This window comes from Anomaloglossus baeobatrachus, unplaced genomic scaffold (assembly GCF_048569485.1).
Source record: "Anomaloglossus baeobatrachus isolate aAnoBae1 unplaced genomic scaffold, aAnoBae1.hap1 Scaffold_3803, whole genome shotgun sequence".
Taxonomy (NCBI): domain Eukaryota; kingdom Metazoa; phylum Chordata; class Amphibia; order Anura; family Aromobatidae; genus Anomaloglossus; species Anomaloglossus baeobatrachus.
This window is the reverse complement of record NW_027443147.1, coordinates 26,518-50,734: the sequence shown is the minus strand read 5'-3', so window position 1 is coordinate 50,734 and position 24,217 is coordinate 26,518. Positions and strand designations below refer to the sequence as shown.

The following is a 24,217-nucleotide window of genomic DNA, read 5'->3' as shown; positions in this document are numbered from 1 at the left end:
ATCATCATTACTCAAAGAAAACCCCAAAAACCAATGCATGATAGGAATAAACAGGTAACTTTCTTTGGAGTGGAAGCGGAGAGATCGCACCAGATGCCAATTCTAGATGTTATCACACCTGTGGTCACTGCAGCAGCAGGTGAATCCACTTTGTCCAAAAGGGATCTATTCCATTCAATTGCAAATGATCTAGATAAGACAGAGAACTGCAGCACGGGGACATAGCCGAGTTGGTCAGGTTGAGTGGTGATGAGTTTGCTATTTGGATGAATAAAGAAAGTCAAAAGTGTGAAAGATAAAAAACAAAAGGAGGAAGTGTGAAAAGTGAATGGGCCAAATTGAGGTGCATATGAAGACGTATGCTTTCTTCCAATTCATTAAATCGGGCTAATATGAATCAGGTGAATTGAGTTCTGCTTTTGGAAACTGGGTTAAGAAGGGGTGCACCGTTCCTGGAGGTACTGCAATACCAGGTCAATGCGTGGAGTGGACAGAGCAAGCTCTTTTTCCATCTCCCTGTTCTAAAAATCCATTTAATATATGGTCCCCAGATAGGGGACGTATCAGATATTAAACTGATAAGAACAGATACTACACTTGATCTTAGCCAAAAGGCCGAGAAGCGATAACCAGAATTGGTTTGGGCCTCGAGTGGCACCCTGGCCTATGCCGGACACATCTTAGGGAGAGAGAGCGAGAGGGAGACAAACCCACGCCTACACAAGACATTTTGTCACCCAAGCCAACCCTTGAAAAGGCTGCTTTGCAGAGCCAAAACAAGAAGAATGGTGCGTTTTGCAGCCGCCGCCCACTGCAATGAATCTGAATAACTCCTCCTTTAGGGCGCAAGCAACTCCCCTCCCCCTTGCAGTCTTTCCAATTCACGATACAAAAAGACGGACAGGACAGGTTGCCTGACTTTCCGTCACTGCCACCCTTTGCCATCCTTACCCGTAGAAAGCCCTTTCATCATCCCCAAACCCTAATCTTTTCCCTTTCCTTCCCAGCCCCCAAACCCTGCCCTCTGTACCTTTCTCACCACCCGCTTCCCTTCTCCTGTCATCCCCCTACCACCCGGGAAAAAAAGAGATTGCCCCCTCCTTCCACTAGCCCACCCTCCCACCCAAAGAACAACTTCTTCTGCGCAGCTTGTTTTCTAGGCAGCAGCGCTATTGTGATGTCATCGGGGGGCATTGTGACAAGCCGCCAGTGTTCCGTCTCTTCATGTTGTGCACAGTTCAAACGGAAAATACATCAACAGGCAGACTACAGAAAAGCTTACTATCAAAGGTTAGAGGGGGGCTTTCTCAGAGGGCTTTTTACAGTTTTTCTATTCCCAATTAGCCGTTTAAGTGTACTTATTGAAAGTAGTAATTCTTTCATAGGCCGCCCTTTCTTAGTATTTGACGTTCCTTATATTGCGGTATGAGGCTTCGCAGTAGGTTGCAAACATTCATCACCCATGACTGTCCCCAATTGAGCTCAGAAGCTCAATGTCTATCATGACCTCTCTTTTAGAATGTCCAAGAGCAAGCAAACTATTCCTCCAGGAGAGGGCGCCAACAGACTACTAAAGAGATCATCATTACTCAAAGAAAACCCCAAAAACCAATGCATGATAGGAATAAACAGGTAACTTTCTTTGGAGTGGAAGCGGAGAGATCGCACCAGATGCCAATTCTAGATGTTATCACACCTGTGGTCACTGCAGCAGCAGGTGAATCCACTTTGTCCAAAAGGGATCTATTCCATTCAATTGCAAATGATCTAGATAAGACAGAGAACTGCAGCACGGGGACATAGCCGAGTTGGTCAGGTTGAGTGGTGATGAGTTTGCTATTTGGATGAATAAAGAAAGTCAAAAGTGTGAAAGATAAAAAACAAAAGGAGGAAGTGTGAAAAGTGAATGGGCCAAATTGAGGTGCATATGAAGACGTATGCTTTCTTCCAATTCATTAAATCGGGCTAATATGAATCAGGTGAATTGAGTTCTGCTTTTGGAAACTGGGTTAAGAAGGGGTGCACCGTTCCTGGAGGTACTGCAATACCAGGTCAATGCGTGGAGTGGACAGAGCAAGCTCTTTTTCCATCTCCCTGTTCTAAAAATCCATTTAATATATGGTCCCCAGATAGGGGACGTATCAGATATTAAACTGATAAGAACAGATACTACACTTGATCTTAGCCAAAAGGCCGAGAAGCGATAACCAGAATTGGTTTGGGCCTCGAGTGGCACCCTGGCCTATGCCGGACACATCTTAGGGAGAGAGAGCGAGAGGGAGACAAACCCACGCCTACACAAGACATTTTGTCACCCAAGCCAACCCTTGAAAAGGCTGCTTTGCAGAGCCAAAACAAGAAGAATGGTGCGTTTTGCAGCCGCCGCCCACTGCAATGAATCTGAATAACTCCTCCTTTAGGGCGCAAGCAACTCCCCTCCCCCTTGCAGTCTTTCCAATTCACGATACAAAAAGACGGACAGGACAGGTTGCCTGACTTTCCGTCACTGCCACCCTTTGCCATCCTTACCCGTAGAAAGCCCTTTCATCATCCCCAAACCCTAATCTTTTCCCTTTCCTTCCCAGCCCCCAAACCCTGCCCTCTGTACCTTTCTCACCACCCGCTTCCCTTCTCCTGTCATCCCCCTACCACCCGGGAAAAAAAGAGATTGCCCCCTCCTTCCACTAGCCCACCCTCCCACCCAAAGAACAACTTCTTCTGCGCAGCTTGTTTTCTAGGCAGCAGCGCTATTGTGATGTCATCGGGGGGCATTGTGACAAGCCGCCAGTGTTCCGTCTCTTCATGTTGTGCACAGTTCAAACGGAAAATACATCAACAGGCAGACTACAGAAAAGCTTACTATCAAAGGTTAGAGGGGGGCTTTCTCAGAGGGCTTTTTACAGTTTTTCTATTCCCAATTAGCCGTTTAAGTGTACTTATTGAAAGTAGTAATTCTTTCATAGGCCGCCCTTTCTTAGTATTTGACGTTCCTTATATTGCGGTATGAGGCTTCGCAGTAGGTTGCAAACATTCATCACCCATGACTGTCCCCAATTGAGCTCAGAAGCTCAATGTCTATCATGACCTCTCTTTTAGAATGTCCAAGAGCAAGCAAACTATTCCTCCAGGAGAGGGCGCCAACAGACTACTAAAGAGATCATCATTACTCAAAGAAAACCCCAAAAACCAATGCATGATAGGAATAAACAGGTAACTTTCTTTGGAGTGGAAGCGGAGAGATCGCACCAGATGCCAATTCTAGATGTTATCACACCTGTGGTCACTGCAGCAGCAGGTGAATCCACTTTGTCCAAAAGGGATCTATTCCATTCAATTGCAAATGATCTAGATAAGACAGAGAACTGCAGCACGGGGACATAGCCGAGTTGGTCAGGTTGAGTGGTGATGAGTTTGCTATTTGGATGAATAAAGAAAGTCAAAAGTGTGAAAGATAAAAAACAAAAGGAGGAAGTGTGAAAAGTGAATGGGCCAAATTGAGGTGCATATGAAGACGTATGCTTTCTTCCAATTCATTAAATCGGGCTAATATGAATCAGGTGAATTGAGTTCTGCTTTTGGAAACTGGGTTAAGAAGGGGTGCACCGTTCCTGGAGGTACTGCAATACCAGGTCAATGCGTGGAGTGGACAGAGCAAGCTCTTTTTCCATCTCCCTGTTCTAAAAATCCATTTAATATATGGTCCCCAGATAGGGGACGTATCAGATATTAAACTGATAAGAACAGATTTTGATTTAATGAAGCTTTCCAAAGCACCACAAAAAATGCATGACCGAAGTCACACCAAAAACAGTGCAAAGGCTAGGATTCGTGTGGACCCCACCGTGAGGAGAGGGTCCCCAAAAATCAACCCCGTCCCTCCGAGCCAGAAGGCCACAGCAAGGGTCAGGGATCTTCGGTGCTCCCCCAAGCCGAAGCCTGGTTGAGCCTTGTCGTTGCTCCCAGTGTCCACCCAGGCATCTTACCCAAGTGGAGTAGAGAGCTACTAGTTGTTGGTTTCGCAGCCGAAACTGCCCGGACCGTCAACCGGTGTTGGTTTCTCAGCCCAAGGCTAACCGGACCTCCAACCGGGTGTTGGTTTCTCAGCCGAAGCTGACCCAGACCTCCAACCGGGTGTTGGTTTCTCAGCCGAAGCTGACCCAGACCTCCAACCGGGTGTTAGTTTCTCAGCCCAAAGCTGACCAGACCTCCGACCGGGATTATAAAAATTTCCCTTCCTAGCCAGAAGGCCGGGATAGGATAATATGCTCAAAAAGTATGAAAAGGCAAGGTACGGTGTGCTACAGAGCCCAAGGCTTGCCGGGGTCCCAAGCCAGCAAGCTCAGACTCACTCCAGGGTCGTCAGTCCTGGGGCACGTTGTACCATAGCCCCCCACCCTTACTCAGTCTAATAGCCTCGATCCTGGTAGGGCCATGTTTTCCTCTAGATGAATATACTATCCACCCAGAGTACTAGCAAGCGCAACCTTCCAGTGTGCATTGTATCATTGTACTAAGGTGGCCTGGAGCTTAAACCACCTCTTCGAACAACACTACACTTGATCTTAGCCAAAAGGCCGAGAAGCGATAACCAGAATTGGTTTGGGCCTCGAGTGGCACCCTGGCCTATGCCGGACACATCTTAGGGAGAGAGAGCGAGAGGGAGACAAACCCACGCCTACACAAGACATTTTGTCACCCAAGCCAACCCTTGAAAAGGCTGCTTTGCAGAGCCAAAACAAGAAGAATGGTGCGTTTTGCAGCCGCCGCCCACTGCAATGAATCTGAATAACTCCTCCTTTAGGGCGCAAGCAACTCCCCTCCCCCTTGCAGTCTTTCCAATTCACGATACAAAAAGACGGACAGGACAGGTTGCCTGACTTTCCGTCACTGCCACCCTTTGCCATCCTTACCCGTAGAAAGCCCTTTCATCATCCCCAAACCCTAATCTTTTCCCTTTCCTTCCCAGCCCCCAAACCCTGCCCTCTGTACCTTTCTCACCACCCGCTTCCCTTCTCCTGTCATCCCCCTACCACCCGGGAAAAAAAGAGATTGCCCCCTCCTTCCACTAGCCCACCCTCCCACCCAAAGAACAACTTCTTCTGCGCAGCTTGTTTTCTAGGCAGCAGCGCTATTGTGATGTCATCGGGGGGCATTGTGACAAGCCGCCAGTGTTCCGTCTCTTCATGTTGTGCACAGTTCAAACGGAAAATACATCAACAGGCAGACTACAGAAAAGCTTACTATCAAAGGTTAGAGGGGGGCTTTCTCAGAGGGCTTTTTACAGTTTTTCTATTCCCAATTAGCCGTTTAAGTGTACTTATTGAAAGTAGTAATTCTTTCATAGGCCGCCCTTTCTTAGTATTTGACGTTCCTTATATTGCGGTATGAGGCTTCGCAGTAGGTTGCAAACATTCATCACCCATGACTGTCCCCAATTGAGCTCAGAAGCTCAATGTCTATCATGACCTCTCTTTTAGAATGTCCAAGAGCAAGCAAACTATTCCTCCAGGAGAGGGCGCCAACAGACTACTAAAGAGATCATCATTACTCAAAGAAAACCCCAAAAACCAATGCATGATAGGAATAAACAGGTAACTTTCTTTGGAGTGGAAGCGGAGAGATCGCACCAGATGCCAATTCTAGATGTTATCACACCTGTGGTCACTGCAGCAGCAGGTGAATCCACTTTGTCCAAAAGGGATCTATTCCATTCAATTGCAAATGATCTAGATAAGACAGAGAACTGCAGCACGGGGACATAGCCGAGTTGGTCAGGTTGAGTGGTGATGAGTTTGCTATTTGGATGAATAAAGAAAGTCAAAAGTGTGAAAGATAAAAAACAAAAGGAGGAAGTGTGAAAAGTGAATGGGCCAAATTGAGGTGCATATGAAGACGTATGCTTTCTTCCAATTCATTAAATCGGGCTAATATGAATCAGGTGAATTGAGTTCTGCTTTTGGAAACTGGGTTAAGAAGGGGTGCACCGTTCCTGGAGGTACTGCAATACCAGGTCAATGCGTGGAGTGGACAGAGCAAGCTCTTTTTCCATCTCCCTGTTCTAAAAATCCATTTAATATATGGTCCCCAGATAGGGGACGTATCAGATATTAAACTGATAAGAACAGATACTACACTTGATCTTAGCCAAAAGGCCGAGAAGCGATAACCAGAATTGGTTTGGGCCTCGAGTGGCACCCTGGCCTATGCCGGACACATCTTAGGGAGAGAGAGCGAGAGGGAGACAAACCCACGCCTACACAAGACATTTTGTCACCCAAGCCAACCCTTGAAAAGGCTGCTTTGCAGAGCCAAAACAAGAAGAATGGTGCGTTTTGCAGCCGCCGCCCACTGCAATGAATCTGAATAACTCCTCCTTTAGGGCGCAAGCAACTCCCCTCCCCCTTGCAGTCTTTCCAATTCACGATACAAAAAGACGGACAGGACAGGTTGCCTGACTTTCCGTCACTGCCACCCTTTGCCATCCTTACCCGTAGAAAGCCCTTTCATCATCCCCAAACCCTAATCTTTTCCCTTTCCTTCCCAGCCCCCAAACCCTGCCCTCTGTACCTTTCTCACCACCCGCTTCCCTTCTCCTGTCATCCCCCTACCACCCGGGAAAAAAAGAGATTGCCCCCTCCTTCCACTAGCCCACCCTCCCACCCAAAGAACAACTTCTTCTGCGCAGCTTGTTTTCTAGGCAGCAGCGCTATTGTGATGTCATCGGGGGGCATTGTGACAAGCCGCCAGTGTTCCGTCTCTTCATGTTGTGCACAGTTCAAACGGAAAATACATCAACAGGCAGACTACAGAAAAGCTTACTATCAAAAGGTTAGAGGGGGGCTTTCTCAGAGGGCTTTTTACAGTTTTTCTATTCCCAATTAGCCGTTTAAGTGTACTTATTGAAAGTAGTAATTCTTTCATAGGCCGCCCTTTCTTAGTATTTGACGTTCCTTATATTGCGGTATGAGGCTTCGCAGTAGGTTGCAAACATTCATCACCCATGACTGTCCCCAATTGAGCTCAGAAGCTCAATGTCTATCATGACCTCTCTTTTAGAATGTCCAAGAGCAAGCAAACTATTCCTCCAGGAGAGGGCGCCAACAGACTACTAAAGAGATCATCATTACTCAAAGAAAACCCCAAAAACCAATGCATGACAGGAATAAACAGGTAACTTTCTTTGGAGTGGAAGCGGAGAGATCGCACCAGATGCCAATTCTAGATGTTATCACACCTGTGGTCACTGCAGCAGCAGGTGAATCCACTTTGTCCAAAAGGGATCTATTCCATTCAATTGCAAATGATCTAGATAAGACAGAGAACTGCAGCACGGGGACATAGCCGAGTTGGTCAGGTTGAGTGGTGATGAGTTTGCTATTTGGATGAATAAAGAAAGTCAAAAGTGTGAAAGATAAAAAACAAAAGGAGGAAGTGTGAAAAGTGAATGGGCCAAATTGAGGTGCATATGAAGACGTATGCTTTCTTCCAATTCATTAAATCGGGCTAATATGAATCAGGTGAATTGAGTTCTGCTTTTGGAAACTGGGTTAAGAAGGGGTGCACCGTTCCTGGAGGTACTGCAATACCAGGTCAATGCGTGGAGTGGACAGAGCAAGCTCTTTTTCCATCTCCCTGTTCTAAAAATCCATTTAATATATGGTCCCCAGATAGGGGACGTATCAGATATTAAACTGATAAGAACAGATACTACACTTGATCTTAGCCAAAAGGCCGAGAAGCGATAACCAGAATTGGTTTGGGCCTCGAGTGGCACCCTGGCCTATGCCGGACACATCTTAGGGAGAGAGAGCGAGAGGGAGACAAACCCACGCCTACACAAGACATTTTGTCACCCAAGCCAACCCTTGAAAAGGCTGCTTTGCAGAGCCAAAACAAGAAGAATGGTGCGTTTTGCAGCCGCCGCCCACTGCAATGAATCTGAATAACTCCTCCTTTAGGGCGCAAGCAACTCCCCTCCCCCTTGCAGTCTTTCCAATTCACGATACAAAAAGACGGACAGGACAGGTTGCCTGACTTTCCGTCACTGCCACCCTTTGCCATCCTTACCCGTAGAAAGCCCTTTCATCATCCCCAAACCCTAATCTTTTCCCTTTCCTTCCCAGCCCCCAAACCCTGCCCTCTGTACCTTTCTCACCACCCGCTTCCCTTCTCCTGTCATCCCCCTACCACCCGGGAAAAAAAGAGATTGCCCCCTCCTTCCACTAGCCCACCCTCCCACCCAAAGAACAACTTCTTCTGCGCAGCTTGTTTTCTAGGCAGCAGCGCTATTGTGATGTCATCGGGGGGCATTGTGACAAGCCGCCAGTGTTCCGTCTCTTCATGTTGTGCACAGTTCAAACGGAAAATACATCAACAGGCAGACTACAGAAAAGCTTACTATCAAAGGTTAGAGGGGGGCTTTCTCAGAGGGCTTTTTACAGTTTTTCTATTCCCAATTAGCCGTTTAAGTGTACTTATTGAAAGTAGTAATTCTTTCATAGGCCGCCCTTTCTTAGTATTTGACGTTCCTTATATTGCGGTATGAGGCTTCGCAGTAGGTTGCAAACATTCATCACCCATGACTGTCCCCAATTGAGCTCAGAAGCTCAATGTCTATCATGACCTCTCTTTTAGAATGTCCAAGAGCAAGCAAACTATTCCTCCAGGAGAGGGCGCCAACAGACTACTAAAGAGATCATCATTACTCAAAGAAAACCCCAAAAACCAATGCATGATAGGAATAAACAGGTAACTTTCTTTGGAGTGGAAGCGGAGAGATCGCACCAGATGCCAATTCTAGATGTTATCACACCTGTGGTCACTGCAGCAGCAGGTGAATCCACTTTGTCCAAAAGGGATCTATTCCATTCAATTGCAAATGATCTAGATAAGACAGAGAACTGCAGCACGGGGACATAGCCGAGTTGGTCAGGTTGAGTGGTGATGAGTTTGCTATTTGGATGAATAAAGAAAGTCAAAAGTGTGAAAGATAAAAAACAAAAGGAGGAAGTGTGAAAAGTGAATGGGCCAAATTGAGGTGCATATGAAGACGTATGCTTTCTTCCAATTCATTAAATCGGGCTAATATGAATCAGGTGAATTGAGTTCTGCTTTTGGAAACTGGGTTAAGAAGGGGTGCACCGTTCCTGGAGGTACTGCAATACCAGGTCAATGCGTGGAGTGGACAGAGCAAGCTCTTTTTCCATCTCCCTGTTCTAAAAATCCATTTAATATATGGTCCCCAGATAGGGGACGTATCAGATATTAAACTGATAAGAACAGATACTACACTTGATCTTAGCCAAAAGGCCGAGAAGCGATAACCAGAATTGGTTTGGGCCTCGAGTGGCACCCTGGCCTATGCCGGACACATCTTAGGGAGAGAGAGCGAGAGGGAGACAAACCCACGCCTACACAAGACATTTTGTCACCCAAGCCAACCCTTGAAAAGGCTGCTTTGCAGAGCCAAAACAAGAAGAATGGTGCGTTTTGCAGCCGCCGCCCACTGCAATGAATCTGAATAACTCCTCCTTTAGGGCGCAAGCAACTCCCCTCCCCCTTGCAGTCTTTCCAATTCACGATACAAAAAGACGGACAGGACAGGTTGCCTGACTTTCCGTCACTGCCACCCTTTGCCATCCTTACCCATAGAAAGCCCTTTCATCATCTCCAAACCCTAATCTTTTCCCTTTCCTTCCCAGCCCCCAAACCCTGCCCTCTGTACCTTTCTCACCACCCGCTTCCCTTCTCCTGTCATCCCCCTACCACCCGGGAAAAAAAGAGATTGCCCCCTCCTTCCACTAGCCCACCCTCCCACCCAAAGAACAACTTCTTCTGCGCAGCTTGTTTTCTAGGCAGCAGCGCTATTGTGATGTCATCGGGGGGCATTGTGACAAGCCGCCAGTGTTCCGTCTCTTCATGTTGTGCACAGTTCAAACGGAAAATACATCAACAGGCAGACTACAGAAAAGCTTACTATCAAAGGTTAGAGGGGGGCTTTCTCAGAGGGCTTTTTACAGTTTTTCTATTCCCAATTAGCCGTTTAAGTGTACTTATTGAAAGTAGTAATTCTTTCATAGGCCGCCCTTTCTTAGTATTTGACGTTCCTTATATTGCGGTATGAGGCTTCGCAGTAGGTTGCAAACATTCATCACCCATGACTGTCCCCAATTGAGCTCAGAAGCTCAATGTCTATCATGACCTCTCTTTTAGAATGTCCAAGAGCAAGCAAACTATTCCTCCAGGAGAGGGCGCCAACAGACTACTAAAGAGATCATCATTACTCAAAGAAAACCCCAAAAACCAATGCATGATAGGAATAAACAGGTAACTTTCTTTGGAGTGGAAGCGGAGAGATCGCACCAGATGCCAATTCTAGATGTTATCACACCTGTGGTCACTGCAGCAGCAGGTGAATCCACTTTGTCCAAAAGGGATCTATTCCATTCAATTGCAAATGATCTAGATAAGACAGAGAACTGCAGCACGGGGACATAGCCGAGTTGGTCAGGTTGAGTGGTGATGAGTTTGCTATTTGGATGAATAAAGAAAGTCAAAAGTGTGAAAGATAAAAAACAAAAGGAGGAAGTGTGAAAAGTGAATGGGCCAAATTGAGGTGCATATGAAGACGTATGCTTTCTTCCAATTCATTAAATCGGGCTAATATGAATCAGGTGAATTGAGTTCTGCTTTTGGAAACTGGGTTAAGAAGGGGTGCACCGTTCCTGGAGGTACTGCAATACCAGGTCAATGCGTGGAGTGGACAGAGCAAGCTCTTTTTCCATCTCCCTGTTCTAAAAATCCATTTAATATATGGTCCCCAGATAGGGGACGTATCAGATATTAAACTGATAAGAACAGATACTACACTTGATCTTAGCCAAAAGGCCGAGAAGCGATAACCAGAATTGGTTTGGGCCTCGAGTGGCACCCTGGCCTATGCCGGACACATCTTAGGGAGAGAGAGCGAGAGGGAGACAAACCCACGCCTACACAAGACATTTTGTCACCCAAGCCAACCCTTGAAAAGGCTGCTTTGCAGAGCCAAAACAAGAAGAATGGTGCGTTTTGCAGCCGCCGCCCACTGCAATGAATCTGAATAACTCCTCCTTTAGGGCGCAAGCAACTCCCCTCCCCCTTGCAGTCTTTCCAATTCACGATACAAAAAGACGGACAGGACAGGTTGCCTGACTTTCCGTCACTGCCACCCTTTGCCATCCTTACCCGTAGAAAGCCCTTTCATCATCCCCAAACCCTAATCTTTTCCCTTTCCTTCCCAGCCCCCAAACCCTGCCCTCTGTACCTTTCTCACCACCCGCTTCCCTTCTCCTGTCATCCCCCTACCACCCGGGAAAAAAAGAGATTGCCCCCTCCTTCCACTAGCCCACCCTCCCACCCAAAGAACAACTTCTTCTGCGCAGCTTGTTTTCTAGGCAGCAGCGCTATTGTGATGTCATCGGGGGGCATTGTGACAAGCCGCCAGTGTTCCGTCTCTTCATGTTGTGCACAGTTCAAACGGAAAATACATCAACAGGCAGACTACAGAAAAGCTTACTATCAAAGGTTAGAGGGGGGCTTTCTCAGAGGGCTTTTTACAGTTTTTCTATTCCCAATTAGCCGTTTAAGTGTACTTATTGAAAGTAGTAATTCTTTCATAGGCCGCCCTTTCTTAGTATTTGACGTTCCTTATATTGCGGTATGAGGCTTCGCAGTAGGTTGCAAACATTCATCACCCATGACTGTCCCCAATTGAGCTCAGAAGCTCAATGTCTATCATGACCTCTCTTTTAGAATGTCCAAGAGCAAGCAAACTATTCCTCCAGGAGAGGGCGCCAACAGACTACTAAAGAGATCATCATTACTCAAAGAAAACCCCAAAAACCAATGCATGATAGGAATAAACAGGTAACTTTCTTTGGAGTGGAAGCGGAGAGATCGCACCAGATGCCAATTCTAGATGTTATCACACCTGTGGTCACTGCAGCAGCAGGTGAATCCACTTTGTCCAAAAGGGATCTATTCCATTCAATTGCAAATGATCTAGATAAGACAGAGAACTGCAGCACGGGGACATAGCCGAGTTGGTCAGGTTGAGTGGTGATGAGTTTGCTATTTGGATGAATAAAGAAAGTCAAAAGTGTGAAAGATAAAAAACAAAAGGAGGAAGTGTGAAAAGTGAATGGGCCAAATTGAGGTGCATATGAAGACGTATGCTTTCTTCCAATTCATTAAATCGGGCTAATATGAATCAGGTGAATTGAGTTCTGCTTTTGGAAACTGGGTTAAGAAGGGGTGCACCGTTCCTGGAGGTACTGCAATACCAGGTCAATGCGTGGAGTGGACAGAGCAAGCTCTTTTTCCATCTCCCTGTTCTAAAAATCCATTTAATATATGGTCCCCAGATAGGGGACGTATCAGATATTAAACTGATAAGAACAGATACTACACTTGATCTTAGCCAAAAGGCTGAGAAGCGATAACCAGAATTGGTTTGGGCCTCGAGTGGCACCCTGGCCTATGCCGGACACATCTTAGGGAGAGAGAGCGAGAGGGAGACAAACCCACGCCTACACAAGACATTTTGTCACCCAAGCCAACCCTTGAAAAGGCTGCTTTGCAGAGCCAAAACAAGAAGAATGGTGCGTTTTGCAGCCGCCGCCCACTGCAATGAATCTGAATAACTCCTCCTTTAGGGCGCAAGCAACTCCCCTCCCCCTTGCAGTCTTTCCAATTCACGATACAAAAAGACGGACAGGACAGGTTGCCTGACTTTCCGTCACTGCCACCCTTTGCCATCCTTACCCGTAGAAAGCCCTTTCATCATCCCCAAACCCTAATCTTTTCCCTTTCCTTCCCAGCCCCCAAACCCTGCCCTCTGTACCTTTCTCACCCCACCCGCTTCCCTTCTCCTGTCATCCCCCTACCACCCGGGAAAAAAAGAGATTGCCCCCTCCTTCCACTAGCCCACCCTCCCACCCAAAGAACAACTTCTTCTGCGCAGCTTGTTTTCTAGGCAGCAGCGCTATTGTGATGTCATCGGGGGGCATTGTGACAAGCCGCCAGTGTTCCGTCTCTTCATGTTGTGCACAGTTCAAACGGAAAATACATCAACAGGCAGACTACAGAAAAGCTTACTATCAAAGGTTAGAGGGGGGCTTTCTCAGAGGGCTTTTTACAGTTTTTCTATTCCCAATTAGCCGTTTAAGTGTACTTATTGAAAGTAGTAATTCTTTCATAGGCCGCCCTTTCTTAGTATTTGACGTTCCTTATATTGCGGTATGAGGCTTCGCAGTAGGTTGCAAACATTCATCACCCATGACTGTCCCCAATTGAGCTCAGAAGCTCAATGTCTATCATGACCTCTCTTTTAGAATGTCCAAGAGCAAGCAAACTATTCCTCCAGGAGAGGGCGCCAACAGACTACTAAAGAGATCATCATTACTCAAAGAAAACCCCAAAAACCAATGCATGATAGGAATAAACAGGTAACTTTCTTTGGAGTGGAAGCGGAGAGATCGCACCAGATGCCAATTCTAGATGTTATCACACCTGTGGTCACTGCAGCAGCAGGTGAATCCACTTTGTCCAAAAGGGATCTATTCCATTCAATTGCAAATGATCTAGATAAGACAGAGAACTGCAGCACGGGGACATAGCCGAGTTGGTCAGGTTGAGTGGTGATGAGTTTGCTATTTGGATGAATAAAGAAAGTCAAAAGTGTGAAAGATAAAAAACAAAAGGAGGAAGTGTGAAAAGTGAATGGGCCAAATTGAGGTGCATATGAAGACGTATGCTTTCTTCCAATTCATTAAATCGGGCTAATATGAATCAGGTGAATTGAGTTCTGCTTTTGGAAACTGGGTTAAGAAGGGGTGCACCGTTCCTGGAGGTACTGCAATACCAGGTCAATGCGTGGAGTGGACAGAGCAAGCTCTTTTTCCATCTCCCTGTTCTAAAAATCCATTTAATATATGGTCCCCAGATAGGGGACGTATCAGATATTAAACTGATAAGAACAGATACTACACTTGATCTTAGCCAAAAGGCCGAGAAGCGATAACCAGAATTGGTTTGGGCCTCGAGTGGCACCCTGGCCTATGCCGGACACATCTTAGGGAGAGAGAGCGAGAGGGAGACAAACCCACGCCTACACAAGACATTTTGTCACCCAAGCCAACCCTTGAAAAGGCTGCTTTGCAGAGCCAAAACAAGAAGAATGGTGCGTTTTGCAGCCGCCGCCCACTGCAATGAATCTGAATAACTCCTCCTTTAGGGCGCAAGCAACTCCCCTCCCCCTTGCAGTCTTTCCAATTCACGATACAAAAAGACGGACAGGACAGGTTGCCTGACTTTCCGTCACTGCCACCCTTTGCCATCCTTACCCGTAGAAAGCCCTTTCATCATCCCCAAACCCTAATCTTTTCCCTTTCCTTCCCAGCCCCCAAACCCTGCCCTCTGTACCTTTCTCACCACCCGCTTCCCTTCTCCTGTCATCCCCCTACCACCCGGGAAAAAAAGAGATTGCCCCCTCCTTCCACTAGCCCACCCTCCCACCCAAAGAACAACTTCTTCTGCGCAGCTTGTTTTCTAGGCAGCAGCGCTATTGTGATGTCATCGGGGGGCATTGTGACAAGCCGCCAGTGTTCCGTCTCTTCATGTTGTGCACAGTTCAAACGGAAAATACATCAACAGGCAGACTACAGAAAAGCTTACTATCAAAGGTTAGAGGGGGGCTTTCTCAGAGGGCTTTTTACAGTTTTTCTATTCCCAATTAGCCGTTTAAGTGTACTTATTGAAAGTAGTAATTCTTTCATAGGCCGCCCTTTCTTAGTATTTGACGTTCCTTATATTGCGGTATGAGGCTTCGCAGTAGGTTGCAAACATTCATCACCCATGACTGTCCCCAATTGAGCTCAGAAGCTCAATGTCTATCATGACCTCTCTTTTAGAATGTCCAAGAGCAAGCAAACTATTCCTCCAGGAGAGGGCGCCAACAGACTACTAAAGAGATCATCATTACTCAAAGAAAACCCCAAAAACCAATGCATGATAGGAATAAACAGGTAACTTTCTTTGGAGTGGAAGCGGAGAGATCGCACCAGATGCCAATTCTAGATGTTATCACACCTGTGGTCACTGCAGCAGCAGGTGAATCCACTTTGTCCAAAAGGGATCTATTCCATTCAATTGCAAATGATCTAGATAAGACAGAGAACTGCAGCACGGGGACATAGCCGAGTTGGTCAGGTTGAGTGGTGATGAGTTTGCTATTTGGATGAATAAAGAAAGTCAAAAGTGTGAAAGATAAAAAACAAAAGGAGGAAGTGTGAAAAGTGAATGGGCCAAATTGAGGTGCATATGAAGACGTATGCTTTCTTCCAATTCATTAAATCGGGCTAATATGAATCAGGTGAATTGAGTTCTGCTTTTGGAAACTGGGTTAAGAAGGGGTGCACCGTTCCTGGAGGTACTGCAATACCAGGTCAATGCGTGGAGTGGACAGAGCAAGCTCTTTTTCCATCTCCCTGTTCTAAAAATCCATTTAATATATGGTCCCCAGATAGGGGACGTATCAGATATTAAACTGATAAGAACAGATACTACACTTGATCTTAGCCAAAAGGCTGAGAAGCGATAACCAGAATTGGTTTGGGCCTCGAGTGGCACCCTGGCCTATGCCGGACACATCTTAGGGAGAGAGAGCGAGAGGGAGACAAACCCACGCCTACACAAGACATTTTGTCACCCAAGCCAACCCTTGAAAAGGCTGCTTTGCAGAGCCAAAACAAGAAGAATGGTGCGTTTTGCAGCCGCCGCCCACTGCAATAAATCTGAATAACTCCTCCTTTAGGGCGCAAGCAACTCCCCTCCCCCTTGCAGTCTTTCCAATTCACGATACAAAAAGACGGACAGGACAGGTTGCCTGACTTTCCGTCACTGCCACCCTTTGCCATCCTTACCCGTAGAAAGCCCTTTCATCATCCCCAAACCCTAATCTTTTCCCTTTCCTTCCCAGCCCCCAAACCCTGCCCTCTGTACCTTTCTCACCACCCGCTTCCCTTCTCCTGTCATCCCCCTACCACCCGGGAAAAAAAGAGATTGCCCCCTCCTTCCACTAGCCCACCCTCCCACCCAAAGAACAACTTCTTCTGCGCAGCTTGTTTTCTAGGCAGCAGCGCTATTGTGATGTCATCGGGGGGCATTGTGACAAGCCGCCAGTGTTCCGTCTCTTCATGTTGTGCACAGTTCAAACGGAAAATACATCAACAGGCAGACTACAGAAAAGCTTACTATCAAAGGTTAGAGGGGGGCTTTCTCAGAGGGCTTTTTACAGTTTTTCTATTCCCAATTAGCCGTTTAAGTGTACTTATTGAAAGTAGTAATTCTTTCATAGGCCGCCCTTTCTTAGTATTTGACGTTCCTTATATTGCGGTATGAGGCTTCGCAGTAGGTTGCAAACATTCATCACCCATGACTGTCCCCAATTGAGCTCAGAAGCTCAATGTCTATCATGACCTCTCTTTTAGAATGTCCAAGAGCAAGCAAACTATTCCTCCAGGAGAGGGCGCCAACAGACTACTAAAGAGATCATCATTACTCAAAGAAAACCCCAAAAACCAATGCATGATAGGAATAAACAGGTAACTTTCTTTGGAGTGGAAGCGGAGAGATCGCACCAGATGCCAATTCTAGATGTTATCACACCTGTGGTCACTGCAGCAGCAGGTGAATCCACTTTGTCCAAAAGGGATCTATTCCATTCAATTGCAAATGATCTAGATAAGACAGAGAACTGCAGCACGGGGACATAGCCGAGTTGGTCAGGTTGAGTGGTGATGAGTTTGCTATTTGGATGAATAAAGAAAGTCAAAAGTGTGAAAGATAAAAAACAAAAGGAGGAAGTGTGAAAAGTGAATGGGCCAAATTGAGGTGCATATGAAGACGTATGCTTTCTTCCAATTCATTAAATCGGGCTAATATGAATCAGGTGAATTGAGTTCTGCTTTTGGAAACTGGGTTAAGAAGGGGTGCACCGTTCCTGGAGGTACTGCAATACCAGGTCAATGCGTGGAGTGGACAGAGCAAGCTCTTTTTCCATCTCCCTGTTCTAAAAATCCATTTAATATATGGTCCCCAGATAGGGGACGTATCAGATATTAAACTGATAAGAACAGATACTACACTTGATCTTAGCCAAAAGGCCGAGAAGCGATAACCAGAATTGGTTTGGGCCTCGAGTGGCACCCTGGCCTATGCCGGACACATCTTAGGGAGAGAGAGCGAGAGGGAGACAAACCCACGCCTACACAAGACATTTTGTCACCCAAGCCAACCCTTGAAAAGGCTGCTTTGCAGAGCCAAAACAAGAAGAATGGTGCGTTTTGCAGCCGCCGCCCACTGCAATGAATCTGAATAACTCCTCCTTTAGGGCGCAAGCAACTCCCCTCCTCCTTGCAGTCTTTCCAATTCACGATACAAAAAGACGGACAGGACAGGTTGCCTGACTTTCCGTCACTGCCACCCTTTGCCATCCTTACCCGTAGAAAGCCCTTTCATCATCCCCAAACCCTAATCTTTTCCCTTTCCTTCCCAGCCCCCAAACCCTGCCCTCTGTACCTTTCTCACCACCCGCTTCCCTTCTCCTGTCATCCCCCTACCACCCGGGAAAAAAAGAGATTGCCCCCTCCTTCCACTAGCCCACCCTCCCACCCAAAGAACAACTTCTTCTGCGCAGCTTGTTTTCTAGGCAGCAGCGCTATTGTGATGTCATCGGGGGGCATTGTGACAAGCCGCCAGTGTTCCGTCTCTTCATGTTGTGCACAGTTCAAACGGAAAATACATCAACAGGCAGACTACAGAAAAGCTTACTATCAAAGGTTAGAGGGGGGCTTTCTCAGAGGGCTTTTTACAGTTTTTCTATTCCCAATTAGCCGTTTAAGTGTACTTATTGAAAGTAGTAATTCTTTCATAGGCCGCCCTTTCTTAGTATTTGACGTTCCTTATATTGCGGTATGAGGCTTCGCAGTAGGTTGCAAACATTCATCACCCATGACTGTCCCCAATTGAGCTCAGAAGCTCAATGTCTATCATGACCTCTCTTTTAGAATGTCCAAGAGCAAGCAAACTATTCCTCCAGGAGAGGGCGCCAACAGACTACTAAAGAGATCATCATTACTCAAAGAAAACCCCAAAAACCAATGCATGATAGGAATAAACAGGTAACTTTCTTTGGAGTGGAAGCGGAGAGATCGCACCAGATGCCAATTCTAGATGTTATCACACCTGTGGTCACTGCAGCAGCAGGTGAATCCACTTTGTCCAAAAGGGATCTATTCCATTCAATTGCAAATGATCTAGATAAGACAGAGAACTGCAGCACGGGGACATAGCCGAGTTGGTCAGGTTGAGTGGTGATGAGTTTGCTATTTGGATGAATAAAGAAAGTCAAAAGTGTGAAAGATAAAAAACAAAAGGAGGAAGTGTGAAAAGTGAATGGGCCAAATTGAGGTGCATATGAAGACGTATGCTTTCTTCCAATTCATTAAATCGGGCTAATATGAATCAGGTGAATTGAGTTCTGCTTTTGGAAACTGGGTTAAGAAGGGGTGCACCGTTCCTGGAGGTACTGCAATACCAGGTCAATGCGTGGAGTGGACAGAGCAAGCTCTTTTTCCATCTCCCTGTTCTAAAAATCCATTTAATATATGGTCCCCAGATAGGGGACGTATCAGATATTAAACTGATAAGAACAGATACTACACTTGATCTTAGCCAAAAGGCCGAGAAGCGATAACCAGAATTGGTTTGGGCCTCGAGTGGCACCCTGGCCTATGCCGGACACATCTTAGGGAGAGAGAGCGAGAGGGAGACAAACCCACGCCTACACAAGACATTTTGTCACCCAAGCCAACCCTTGAAAAGGCTGCTTTGCAGAGCCAAAACAAGAAGAATGGTGCGTTTTGCAGCCGCCGCCCACTGCAATGAATCTGAATAACTCCTCCTTTAGGGCGCAAGCAACTCCCCTCCCCCTTGCAGTCTTTCCAATTCACGATACAAAAAGACGGACAGGACAGGTTGCCTGACTTTCCGTCACTGCCACCCTTTGCCATCCTTACCCGTAGAAAGCCCTTTCATCATCCCCAAACCCTAATCTTTTCCCTTTCCTTCCCAGCCCCCAAACCCTGCCCTCTGTACCTTTCTCACCACCCGCTTCCCTTCTCCTGTCATCCCCCTACCACCCGGGAAAAAAAGAGATTGCCCCCTCCTTCCACTAGCCCACCCTCCCACCCAAAGAACAACTTCTTCTGCGCAGCTTGTTTTCTAGGCAGCAGCGCTATTGTGATGTCATCGGGGGGCATTGTGACAAGCCGCCAGTGTTCCGTCTCTTCATGTTGTGCACAGTTCAAACGGAAAATACATTAACAGGCAGACTACAGAAAAGCTTACTATCAAAGGTTAGAGGGGGGCTTTCTCAGAGGGCTTTTTACAGTTTTTCTATTCCCAATTAGCCGTTTAAGTGTACTTATTGAAAGTAGTAATTCTTTCATAGGCCGCCCTTTCTTAGTATTTGACGTTCCTTATATTGCGGTATGAGGCTTCGCAGTAGGTTGCAAACATTCATCACCCATGACTGTCCCCAATTGAGCTCAGAAGCTCAATGTCTATCATGACCTCTCTTTTAGAATGTCCAAGAGCAAGCAAACTATTCCTCCAGGAGAGGGCGCCAACAGACTACTAAAGAGATCATCATTACTCAAAGAAAACCCCAAAAACCAATGCATGATAGGAATAAACAGGTAACTTTCTTTGGAGTGGAAGCGGAGAGATCGCACCAGATGCCAATTCTAGATGTTATCACACCTGTGGTCACTGCAGCAGCAGGTGAATCCACTTTGTCCAAAAGGGATCTATTCCATTCAATTGCAAATGATCTAGATAAGACAGAGAACTGCAGCACGGGGACATAGCCGAGTTGGTCAGGTTGAGTGGTGATGAGTTTGCTATTTGGATGAATAAAGAAAGTCAAAAGTGTGAAAGATAAAAAACAAAAGGAGGAAGTGTGAAAAGTGAATGGGCCAAATTGAGGTGCATATGAAGACGTATGCTTTCTTCCAATTCATTAAATCGGGCTAATATGAATCAGGTGAATTGAGTTCTGCTTTTGGAAACTGGGTTAAGAAGGGGTGCACCGTTCCTGGAGGTACTGCAATACCAGGTCAATGCGTGGAGTGGACAGAGCAAGCTCTTTTTCCATCTCCCTGTTCTAAAAATCCATTTAATATATGGTCCCCAGATAGGGGACGTATCAGATATTAAACTGATAAGAACAGATACTACACTTGATCTTAGCCAAAAGGCCGAGAAGCGATAACCAGAATTGGTTTGGGCCTCGAGTGGCACCCTGGCCTATGCCGGACACATCTTAGGGAGAGAGAGCGAGAGGGAGACAAACCCACGCCTACACAAGACATTTTGTCACCCAAGCCAACCCTTGAAAAGGCTGCTTTGCAGAGCCAAAACAAGAAGAATGGTGCGTTTTGCAGCCGCCGCCCACTGCAATGAATCTGAATAACTCCTCCTTTAGGGCGCAAGCAACTCCCCTCCCCCTTGCAGTCTTTCCAATTCACGATACAAAAAGACGGACAGGACAGGTTGCCTGACTTTCCGTCACTGCCACCCTTTGCCATCCTTACCCGTAGAAAGCCCTTTCATCATCCCCAAACCCTAATCTTTTCCCTTTCCTTCCCAGCCCCCAAACCCTGCCCTCTGTACCTTTCTCACCACCCGCTTCCCTTCTCCTGTCATCCCCCTACCACCCGGGAAAAAAAGAGATTGCCCCCTCCTTCCACTAGCCCACCCTCCCACCCAAAGAACAACTTCTTCTGCGCAGCTTGTTTTCTAGGCAGCAGCGCTATTGTGATGTCATCGGGGGGCATTGTGACAAGCCGCCAGTGTTCCGTCTCTTCATGTTGTGCACAGTTCAAACGGAAAATACATCAACAGGCAGACTACAGAAAAGCTTACTATCAAAGGTTAGAGGGGGGCTTTCTCAGAGGGCTTTTTACAGTTTTTCTATTCCCAATTAGCCGTTTAAGTGTACTTATTGAAAGTAGTAATTCTTTCATAGGCCGCCCTTTCTTAGTATTTGACGTTCCTTATATTGCGGTATGAGGCTTCGCAGTAGGTTGCAAACATTCATCACCCATGACTGTCCCCAATTGAGCTCAGAAGCTCAATGTCTATCATGACCTCTCTTTTAGAATGTCCAAGAGCAAGCAAACTATTCCTCCAGGAGAGGGCGCCAACAGACTACTAAAGAGATCATCATTACTCAAAGAAAACCCCAAAAACCAATGCATGATAGGAATAAACAGGTAACTTTCTTTGGAGTGGAAGCGGAGAGATCGCACCAGATGCCAATTCTAGATGTTATCACACCTGTGGTCACTGCAGCAGCAGGTGAATCCACTTTGTCCAAAAGGGATCTATTCCATTCAATTGCAAATGATCTAGATAAGACAGAGAACTGCAGCACGGGGACATAGCCGAGTTGGTCAGGTTGAGTGGTGATGAGTTTGCTATTTGGATGAATAAAGAAAGTCAAAAGTGTGAAAGATAAAAAACAAAAGGAGGAAGTGTGAAAAGTGAATGGGCCAAATTGAGGTGCATATGAAGACGTATGCTTTCTTCCAATTCATTAAATCGGGCTAATATGAATCAGGTGAATTGAGTTCTGCTTTTGGAAACTGGGTTAAGAAGGGGTGCACCGTTCCTGGAGGTACTGCAATACCAGGTCAATGCGTGGAGTGGACAGAGCAAGCTCTTTTTCCATCTCCCTGTTCTAAAAATCCATTTAATATATGGTCCCCAGATAGGGGACGTATCAGATATTAAACTGATAAGAACAGATACTACACTTGATCTTAGCCAAAAGGCCGAGAAGCGATAACCAGAATTGGTTTGGGCCTCGAGTGGCACCCTGGCCTATGCCGGACACATCTTAGGGAGAGAGAGCGAGAGGGAGACAAACCCACGCCTACACAAGACATTTTGTCACCCAAGCCAACCCTTGAAAAGGCTGCTTTGCAGAGCCAAAACAAGAAGAATGGTGCGTTTTGCAGCCGCCGCCCACTGCAATGAATCTGAATAACTCCTCCTTTAGGGCGCAAGCAACTCCCCTCCCCCTTGCAGTCTTTCCAATTCACGATACAAAAAGACGGACAGGACAGGTTGCCTGACTTTCCGTCACTGCCACCCTTTGCCATCCTTACCCGTAGAAAGCCCTTTCATCATCCCCAAACCCTAATCTTTTCCCTTTCCTTCCCAGCCCCCAAACCCTGCCCTCTGTACCTTTCTCACCACCCGCTTCCCTTCTCCTGTCATCCCCCTACCACCCGGGAAAAAAAGAGATTGCCCCCTCCTTCCACTAGCCCACCCTCCCACCCAAAGAACAACTTCTTCTGCGCAGCTTGTTTTCTAGGCAGCAGCGCTATTGTGATGTCATCGGGGGGCATTGTGACAAGCCGCCAGTGTTCCGTCTCTTCATGTTGTGCACAGTTCAAACGGAAAATACATCAACAGGCAGACTACAGAAAAGCTTACTATCAAAAGGTTAGAGGGGGGCTTTCTCAGAGGGCTTTTTACAGTTTTTCTATTCCCAATTAGCCGTTTAAGTGTACTTATTGAAAGTAGTAATTCTTTCATAGGCCGCCCTTTCTTAGTATTTGACGTTCCTTATATTGCGGTATGAGGCTTCGCAGTAGGTTGCAAACATTCATCACCCATGACTGTCCCCAATTGAGCTCAGAAGCTCAATGTCTATCATGACCTCTCTTTTAGAATGTCCAAGAGCAAGCAAACTATTCCTCCAGGAGAGGGCGCCAACAGACTACTAAAGAGATCATCATTACTCAAAGAAAACCCCAAAAACCAATGCATGATAGGAATAAACAGGTAACTTTCTTTGGAGTGGAAGCGGAGAGATCGCACCAGATGCCAATTCTAGATGTTATCACACCTGTGGTCACTGCAGCAGCAGGTGAATCCACTTTGTCCAAAAGGGATCTATTCCATTCAATTGCAAATGATCTAGATAAGACAGAGAACTGCAGCACGGGGACATAGCCGAGTTGGTCAGGTTGAGTGGTGATGAGTTTGCTATTTGGATGAATAAAGAAAGTCAAAAGTGTGAAAGATAAAAAACAAAAGGAGGAAGTGTGAAAAGTGAATGGGCCAAATTGAGGTGCATATGAAGACGTATGCTTTCTTCCAATTCATTAAATCGGGCTAATATGAATCAGGTGAATTGAGTTCTGCTTTTGGAAACTGGGTTAAGAAGGGGTGCACCGTTCCTGGAGGTACTGCAATACCAGGTCAATGCGTGGAGTGGACAGAGCAAGCTCTTTTTCCATCTCCCTGTTCTAAAAATCCATTTAATATATGGTCCCCAGATAGGGGACGTATCAGATATTAAACTGATAAGAACAGATACTACACTTGATCTTAGCCAAAAGGCCGAGAAGCGATAACCAGAATTGGTTTGGGCCTCGAGTGGCACCCTGGCCTATGCCGGACACATCTTAGGGAGAGAGAGCGAGAGGGAGACAAACCCACGCCTACACAAGACATTTTGTCACCCAAGCCAACCCTTGAAAAGGCTGCTTTGCAGAGCCAAAACAAGAAGAATGGTGCGTTTTGCAGCCGCCGCCCACTGCAATGAATCTGAATAACTCCTCCTTTAGGGCGCAAGCAACTCCCCTCCCCCTTGCAGTCTTTCCAATTCACGATACAAAAAGACGGACAGGACAGGTTGCCTGACTTTCCGTCACTGCCACCCTTTGCCATCCTTACCCGTAGAAAGCCCTTTCATCATCCCCAAACCCTAATCTTTTCCCTTTCCTTCCCAGCCCCCAAACCCTGCCCTCTGTACCTTTCTCACCACCCGCTTCCCTTCTCCTGTCATCCCCCTACCACCCGGGAAAAAAAGAGATTGCCCCCTCCTTCCACTAGCCCACCCTCCCACCCAAAGAACAACTTCTTCTGCGCAGCTTGTTTTCTAGGCAGCAGCGCTATTGTGATGTCATCGGGGGGCATTGTGACAAGCCGCCAGTGTTCCGTCTCTTCATGTTGTGCACAGTTCAAACGGAAAATACATCAACAGGCAGACTACAGAAAAGCTTACTATCAAAGGTTAGAGGGGGGCTTTCTCAGAGGGCTT

At 46.6% G+C, this 24,217-nt stretch overlaps 15 non-coding genes across 15 annotated transcripts; all 15 read right to left on the bottom strand.

Annotated features, from left to right (window-relative positions):
- Positions 1 to 436: 436 nt before the first annotated feature.
- LOC142274894 (U2 spliceosomal RNA) lies at positions 437 to 627 on the bottom strand. Its single transcript, XR_012739122.1, has one exon. It is a non-coding gene; the product is annotated as a U2 spliceosomal RNA (small nuclear RNA).
- Positions 628 to 2,014: 1,387 nt separating this feature from the next.
- On the bottom strand, positions 2,015 to 2,205 carry LOC142274892 (U2 spliceosomal RNA). Its single transcript, XR_012739120.1, has one exon. It is a non-coding gene; the product is annotated as a U2 spliceosomal RNA (small nuclear RNA).
- Positions 2,206 to 3,592: 1,387 nt separating this feature from the next.
- LOC142274902 (U2 spliceosomal RNA) lies at positions 3,593 to 3,788 on the bottom strand. Its single transcript, XR_012739129.1, has one exon. It is a non-coding gene; the product is annotated as a U2 spliceosomal RNA (small nuclear RNA).
- Positions 3,789 to 5,973: 2,185 nt separating this feature from the next.
- LOC142274891 (U2 spliceosomal RNA) lies at positions 5,974 to 6,164 on the bottom strand. The gene has a single exon (XR_012739119.1). It is a non-coding gene; the product is annotated as a U2 spliceosomal RNA (small nuclear RNA).
- Positions 6,165 to 7,552: 1,388 nt separating this feature from the next.
- On the bottom strand, positions 7,553 to 7,743 carry LOC142274890 (U2 spliceosomal RNA). The gene has a single exon (XR_012739118.1). It is a non-coding gene; the product is annotated as a U2 spliceosomal RNA (small nuclear RNA).
- A 1,387-nt stretch (positions 7,744 to 9,130) lies between these two features.
- On the bottom strand, positions 9,131 to 9,321 carry LOC142274889 (U2 spliceosomal RNA). Its single transcript, XR_012739117.1, has one exon. It is a non-coding gene; the product is annotated as a U2 spliceosomal RNA (small nuclear RNA).
- A 1,387-nt stretch (positions 9,322 to 10,708) lies between these two features.
- LOC142274888 (U2 spliceosomal RNA) lies at positions 10,709 to 10,899 on the bottom strand. Its single transcript, XR_012739116.1, has one exon. It is a non-coding gene; the product is annotated as a U2 spliceosomal RNA (small nuclear RNA).
- A 1,387-nt stretch (positions 10,900 to 12,286) lies between these two features.
- LOC142274901 (U2 spliceosomal RNA) lies at positions 12,287 to 12,477 on the bottom strand. Its single transcript, XR_012739128.1, has one exon. It is a non-coding gene; the product is annotated as a U2 spliceosomal RNA (small nuclear RNA).
- Positions 12,478 to 13,866: 1,389 nt separating this feature from the next.
- On the bottom strand, positions 13,867 to 14,057 carry LOC142274887 (U2 spliceosomal RNA). Its single transcript, XR_012739115.1, has one exon. It is a non-coding gene; the product is annotated as a U2 spliceosomal RNA (small nuclear RNA).
- A 1,387-nt stretch (positions 14,058 to 15,444) lies between these two features.
- Positions 15,445 to 15,635, bottom strand: LOC142274900 (U2 spliceosomal RNA). The gene has a single exon (XR_012739127.1). It is a non-coding gene; the product is annotated as a U2 spliceosomal RNA (small nuclear RNA).
- Positions 15,636 to 17,022: 1,387 nt separating this feature from the next.
- Positions 17,023 to 17,213, bottom strand: LOC142274886 (U2 spliceosomal RNA). The gene has a single exon (XR_012739114.1). It is a non-coding gene; the product is annotated as a U2 spliceosomal RNA (small nuclear RNA).
- Positions 17,214 to 18,600: 1,387 nt separating this feature from the next.
- LOC142274884 (U2 spliceosomal RNA) lies at positions 18,601 to 18,791 on the bottom strand. The gene has a single exon (XR_012739113.1). It is a non-coding gene; the product is annotated as a U2 spliceosomal RNA (small nuclear RNA).
- A 1,387-nt stretch (positions 18,792 to 20,178) lies between these two features.
- Positions 20,179 to 20,369, bottom strand: LOC142274883 (U2 spliceosomal RNA). The gene has a single exon (XR_012739112.1). It is a non-coding gene; the product is annotated as a U2 spliceosomal RNA (small nuclear RNA).
- A 1,387-nt stretch (positions 20,370 to 21,756) lies between these two features.
- LOC142274882 (U2 spliceosomal RNA) lies at positions 21,757 to 21,947 on the bottom strand. Its single transcript, XR_012739111.1, has one exon. It is a non-coding gene; the product is annotated as a U2 spliceosomal RNA (small nuclear RNA).
- A 1,388-nt stretch (positions 21,948 to 23,335) lies between these two features.
- Positions 23,336 to 23,526, bottom strand: LOC142274880 (U2 spliceosomal RNA). The gene has a single exon (XR_012739109.1). It is a non-coding gene; the product is annotated as a U2 spliceosomal RNA (small nuclear RNA).
- Between the last annotated feature and the right edge of the window lie 691 nt (positions 23,527 to 24,217).